The sequence below is a fragment of the Narcine bancroftii genome, chromosome 1, assembly GCF_036971445.1.
Source record: "Narcine bancroftii isolate sNarBan1 chromosome 1, sNarBan1.hap1, whole genome shotgun sequence".
NCBI classification, from domain to species: domain Eukaryota; kingdom Metazoa; phylum Chordata; class Chondrichthyes; order Torpediniformes; family Narcinidae; genus Narcine; species Narcine bancroftii.
The window spans coordinates 21,615,643-21,622,225 of NC_091469.1; the positions used below are offsets into that span (position 1 = coordinate 21,615,643).

At 43.1% G+C, this 6,583-nt stretch overlaps 1 protein-coding gene across 12 annotated transcripts in view; it reads right to left on the reverse strand.

The window, feature by feature from the left end:
• znf462 (zinc finger protein 462) overlaps nucleotides 1-1,350 on the reverse strand; it is a 151,847-nt gene extending 150,497 nt beyond the window's left edge. For 3 of the 12 annotated variants that reach the window (XM_069921716.1, XM_069921730.1, XM_069921671.1), the window contains exons 1-2: nucleotides 895-1,113; nucleotides 466-506 (exon numbers count right to left, since the gene is read on the reverse strand). The gene's annotated coding sequence lies outside the window, so the exon portion shown is untranslated. Of the gene's footprint in view, nucleotides 1-465; nucleotides 727-771; nucleotides 870-894; nucleotides 1,122-1,254 lie in introns of those variants that run through there. The other 9 variants (XM_069921696.1, XM_069921731.1, XM_069921687.1 and 6 more) reach the window with 5 other exon arrangements.
• Between the last annotated feature and the right edge of the window lie 5,233 nt (nucleotides 1,351-6,583).

Consider the following 6,583-nt stretch of genomic DNA (forward strand, 5'->3'; position numbering starts at 1 on the left):
AAGAGGGTTCTCCTGCATTCAACAGCAACAAACAAAAAAAACCTTCTGCAAACAGAGATACAGATCTTGAAAAGATGGAAGGGAAGTTCGGGGGGGTGGGGAGGAAGCCACGAGGATCTGGGGCAGATTCAGGAAAGAAACTAAAGAGAAAAGGAGGAAGGGGGGAGGGAGAGGTGGCCCATGAGGAAGTGTAATGGTTTCCAGCCCAGCCACTGCCTTTTGTGTCTTGTCTTGCACCAGATACACAGCAACCAGAAGAAGCGTTGTCTTTTATTTAAAGGGGAGCAATTCATGGTCAAACAGGAGAAAGAAGGAAACAAAAGACCAGCTAAAGCTCCTCGCTTGCAATGGCTCCTCCGTCAGTTTACTGTGAAAGAGAGAGAGCGAGCGAGCGAGGGAGAAGCACTTTCCTTTCTCAACTCAGAGAAACATTCAATAAAACAAAGCAACAAAGACACCACTCACCTCCTGCACGGCCACAATATCTCGGGAGAGCCCCTCTCTTCCTGGAACCCCACAAGATTCATGCAAGAGGAGCAAATGAAGACAACATTAGGAAATTTAAAGAGCTGTGGCTGTAGCTCCGCGCTGGCTCCTAGTTCTCCAGCCTCTCCATACACAAGGCAGTCCCAGCACCAATGCAAGACAGAGGCACTCGCACACACCGCTCTCGCCTCTCTCTCACGCATACACACATGCATTCACATCTCCACACAGGCTCTAACTCATTAATCTTGAACACCAACATTATTCCCGGCGGCATTCACTTACACACAAGGAGGATGTCCTTCTCTCTTCCACCCCCACCCCACCCCCAAGGGCGAGCCCAGAGCCTTCTCTCTCTCTCTCTCTCTTGCTGTGCCTCTCAGTTGAAAGTTCCTCCACCACCACTACCTTCTCCCTTCGTTCAGCCCCCCACCGTCCCTTTCAAGGGGTCGCGGGGGAGGGGGTCCTCAGGATTCGCATCCTATCTGAGAAAGGATGACCAGAGATCTCTGCCGGGCACTACCAGATGAAAGGAGGAGGAAAGGGAGAAGGCACAGAGAGAAAGAAAAGTTGATGACAAAGGGGGTGTTAAAGAGTTGAGAGCAGACCAGCCACAGGGGGGAGAAGGACTAAGCTTCCTCAAGGCACGGTGCCAACCTAACAGGTGCCAGGGACAATCATTTCAACCCAATTTGGGAGGGGGACATGATTCACATCACTGATCAGGAGAAGGAAAACAAAGTTTGCATCTGCCCTGTAGATAATTACCTCTTGCCAAGCTCAGGCATTGCTGAACGTTTGCAACTCCCTCATGTCCCCCTCCCTCATTTGAAGACGCAGAAAAAAATATAAAGACCTGCAAAATAATCTCAGCCATCCAAGAGGTTCTTCGCATGGCTAGGTGTGACTTTCTGTTTTAAAAATAAAACTTCTCTTCCCTTCCCTGCTGGTGAAGTGAACTAGTCTGTGACGTAAGCCCCTGCCCAAAGAGATAAATTGAGGAGCTTCTGTCCAACTCTTGGTGTTTTTCTAACAGCTCGCGTCCTGAATATCTGGCTGTTTCAAGCCCCCTTCCTGTTCACCTCCTCTCCCCGATCTCAAGCCCTCTTCTCCCTGCCTGGAGTGCAAAACTGAACTGGGGAGAGTAGAGAATGTGGAGGAGCTTAACCACCAACTCTAAACAGGCAAAGAGTGGCATTGCACGGAGCAGTAACCGGGGCTTGACAGCTATTTTTTTTGCTGATATCTATCTGCTGTGAGCAGTTTGCAAAGCAATAGACCTCCAGGCAGGCTGTGATCTAAATACTGGAGAAGGACTTTGTGTGTGTGTAGGGGGGGGGGGGGGGGGGGGGGGGAGGGATGGTAGAAGGTGGCAGAAAGCATTTGAAACATCGCCTATCAGATGAGTGTGGTTGCTGGGGCAAGGGACAGGAGAAAAGGAGATAAGCCGTCAAGACACAAGGATCCACCCGCTCACAATTGCATTTCTATTGTCTTTCTTCCACGTTCCCCTTTGTTTTTTTCTTAAGGAATATTTAAAAGTGACCGTTTCACCAGTTTGGGTCAAATGGGTTGAAGCTGCGAGGCCATACCTGACAGAATGATCTGTAAAAGATTTCCCCACAGAAACAGAAAGCAACGAGGAGAATTACTGTTTTCTGCCACACATGCACACACAAAGACGTGAAAAGATGCGCGTACACACACGCTTCTGAAATATTTACACCAACAAATATTCATGTGTATATGCAAGCATACATGCTTACGCAAATGCATATGGATCTGCATATCTATCCACAAAGTGCATTGCATATAGAGTACATAATGCGTGCATTTATGTGCATACACACGCATAATCTTCTTGGATGTGAGGATGGCTTGTTCCCAGACTCGTGTAACATCTTCAGACTCTGTTACAGGTGGGACAACAGGTGCCTGATGGAGTGGACAGTTGGTATTGTGGCAGTTGAGTTCCTTTCACTCTGCTTCTGTGCCTTCCCAACAATAGACCAAAGGTTGTTAAGGCCACCATTTCCCAGCTTGAACTGCAATGAACGAAGCATTCCCAAAAGTGACTGGGAATGTTACAGATATGCAACATGTCTCAGGAATATATTTGATTTGTTTTCTTCTCTATTACAGTGATTACAGTCTGAAATCGGGTATCTGATTTGTGATTCTGATGTCAGCCAACATTGGTTGCCTATCTCGGGTAACTGAGTATAATCAGAACATCAATGCTGTAGATGTTGGCCTGCAAGTGGACACTGACTGGTTTATTTATCAGAATGATGTTTGACAGAGGTTATATTGGTGTTCTCTTGCCAGAGCTTTGAGGTGCCTGCTGTAGGTAGTCCAGTTTTTGCGTCATATACCTTGTGCAGGGCTTTTGTACTTGATCTTCAAACTTAATCTTTCATTTGGTGGCCCAAGTCTGTGTGGGAACACACCGGAGATGATGCAGAAGATGGAAACAGGCCCTTCAGCCCAACTTGTCCAAACCAACCAAGTTGCCTCCCTGAGCTAACCCTATTGTCTGTGTTTGGCTCCTATTCCTTTAAACCATTCCTATCCATGAACGTATTTTAAAAGTTGTAATTCATTGCCTCCCTTTAAGAAGTACCAAAGGTAAGAAAGGAAATCCTGATGATAGGACCTTATCATCGACAATATGTTATTGAAGATTAGTATTGAGGAGTAGGGGCAATTCTCATAGAACATGTTTCTTTTGTTAAATATAAGCCTAATTTTCTCAAATAAAAATAAATGATGCACTTCCTCATATGTTTCAATTATCAGGTCAAGGATTATCCCAGAGTTTGGCCTATAAAAGTGAGCATAACGACTGCAATAAAACTGGTGATCTCATTTCTGGAGTAAAAGTGATGTAGGTTGAACATTTGTCCATTTAACCTGTAGATTAGCTCCACTCTAACAGATAAGTGTTGGAAATGGGGTTCAATATCTATATAAATTCATGCATATGCACATACATATGCATTTATACATGTACTCATAAGTAATCTTTGGCAGCCCTCTTGAGATTGAGGATGACTTGTTCCCACTCCAGGTGATTGATGAAATCAATATAGGATCTTCGGACAGCCATAGGTGGTCCAGAGGTGCTTGATAGAGTGGATGGAAAGGTAGAGTGGCAGGGAGTGAGCTTCTTCTACTGGAAGGAAAGATTGAGGAAATTTTGGGCGATGACATACTCTTGCTTGATACCAGTCTGTTGTGGGCGTGTTGGTTAAGAACACAGCTTGTGTGACAGGTGCAAAGTGGAGAGAGATTTCTGCAAGCAGCCAAATTTGAGAAGAATGCTCACACTCCCACAGTTAATGGAATCTGAGGCTTTTGTGAAGTCAAAAAAACAACATATATGGTGGTTGTTTGCTGAACCCTTCATTTCTCATGGGGATTAATGCAGCAAAGATGCTATCCACTATATATCTAGCTAGACTAAATCCCTATTGTCACAAGATGCAAGAGCAGAAGTAGGCCAATTGGCCTATCAGATCTGCTCTGCTTTGTGATTCAAGGAGGACCCAGGTGATACTTTCCCCATGGCAGACAGCAGTGAGACCCATTTGTGATTACTGCAATCAGAAGTGTCCCCTCTTTTGAAGACAGTCAGCATTATGGCATCTCAGAGTCCCCAGATATAAATTCTTCTTTCCAAAAGTGGGAGATGAGACTGTCAATTGAAATTCTTCTCTGTCAAGTTCTATATCTTCATCAGGGATTCCATCTATACCTAAGACTGCTGTTTTCAATTGGCTTATGGCCTTTTCAACTTAATGTTAATTAAGTTGGGTGGTGTGGCTGGTTCACTGTTTACCATGGAATGAGAGAATGACATACATGGGTGAATAGGTATACACATGAATATATAAAAGGCAAGCATTTATATTCAATAATAATTATGCATGCACACATCAGTACGTATTAAAAAGGCATTCACCCAGATACATCAATGCTTGAATTTTGACTTCAGCACACACATATTTACAGACATATATGCCTGGATATATAATGTGCAAATGCACAAAGACAGATATAAATGAACATTAATATGTATATATAGCACACACTATATATAACACAGTACATAAGCACATCAACCCATAAATAGTCAGACATCTATTTTAACGACTTGGATGAAAATGAAGTAAGTATGATTAGACAGATTTCAGATGACACCAAAATTGGTAGAAGAGTGGGCCATGAAGAAGATGAACTGACAATACAAATGGAGTTTGATGATCTGGGAAACTGGACCAAGGAGTGGCAGATGGAATTTGGACAAGTGAGAGGCATTGCATTTTGTTAAGTTAAACCAGAACAGGAATTACAAGGTAAATGGTATGATCCTGGGGAATGTTGTATAGAAGAGACTGACCTGGGGGTGCACGTGTATAGTCCTATGAAAGTGTCATCATAGGTGGTGAAGATGTTTGGCACACTTGTTTTCATTGTTAGGTATAGGAGTTGGGATGTCATGTTGCACTGTGCTAAGAGTATTTTGTACAGTTCTGGTCACCTAGCTATAGGAAAGATGTCCTTAAGCTGGAAAAGGTGCAGAGAAGGATCACAGGAATGCTATGAAGACTGGCTGCCTTGAAATTATACAGAGGCTGGAGCTTTTTTGTTGCCCTGGACCAAAGGAAGCTGAGAGGGGTTGTGCAGAGGTATACAAAAACATGAGCGGCATAAATACAACAATAGTCATGGTATTTTTCCCTGCAAAGGGATAGTTTTAAGTTGAGCTGGGAAAATTTTAAAGAGACCTGAGGAGCACCTTTTTAACATAGAGGGTGGTGAGAATATGGAATGTGCTGCCAGAGGCAGTGGGAGAGCGGAAACAACTGCTACATTTAAAAGACATTCAGACCGATTCAAATCGATATGTGCAAATGGGACTTGCTTTGGAAGGCTCCTTGATTGAGTAAAAGGACCTGTTTCCATGCAGTAAAACTATGACTATATATTTTTCAAACACATATACATCTATACATGCCTACATAGAGAAAATATCATCTAGCTTCAGCGTATTGACAAACATTCTGTGTTTGTGTGTGCATCAACTTCTTGTATCTATTTGAATGGTGTGCGTGGCAGAAAACATACTGTATCCCCCACTGAATGCTGTGGATGTATAATGGGGTGGATCAACTCAAATCATCAAAATTAAGATCACTGGTTATTTGTTGAGTAAGGATGGGAGCTTTCCAGGAAAGGTGGCTACATGGAATTAAGGAACCATATAGCTGTAAATTGATGGAATGTCAGAACAGGCTCAGGAGACTAAATGACCTCCCTTTGTTTCCTGTCTGCTTTGCTACTTAAACTAAAATTTACAGAATATATTGAAATCTAATTCCTGCTTTATTTTAAATATTAAATGGTCACAATTCTACAAAAATAGCAGCTTCCATTTACTTGTCACCTCACTCTGTGTTTCAATGGAGCACTTATCAAACCAGGTTTGGCACTGAACCAAATAAAATGGCAAACTTAAAGCAAATAGACCAAACAGTTGGTCAAAGAGGTAGGTTTTAAGGGAGCATATTCTAAGAAGAGTGAGAGAGATTGAGATCTTACAAGAAGATTTCTCACGTTAGAATGTTGTCTGCCATTGACCACAGAACCATAGAACATAGAACATTACAGAGCAGTACAGGCCCTTCGGCAATGTTTGCTGACCCATATATCCCTTCTTTAAAAAAAGTACTAAAACCTCCCCACCTCATAACCCTCTATTTTTCTTTCATCCATATGTCTGTCTAAGAGTCTCTTAAATTCCCCTAATGTTTCAGCTTCCACCACAATCCCCGGCAAGGCATTCCAGGCACCCAGAACTCTCAGTGTAAAAATCTTATCTCTGATGTGTCCCCTAAACTTCCCTCCCTTCACTTTGTCCACATGTCCTCTGGTCTTTGCTGATCCTGCCCTAAGAAACAGGTGCTAGCTGTCCACCCTATCTATGCCTCTCGTAATCTTGTAGATCTCTATCTAGTCTCCTCTCATCCTTCTACGCTCCAAAGTGTAAAGTCCCAGCTCTGCTAACCTTGCTTCATAAGATTTGTTTCCCAAT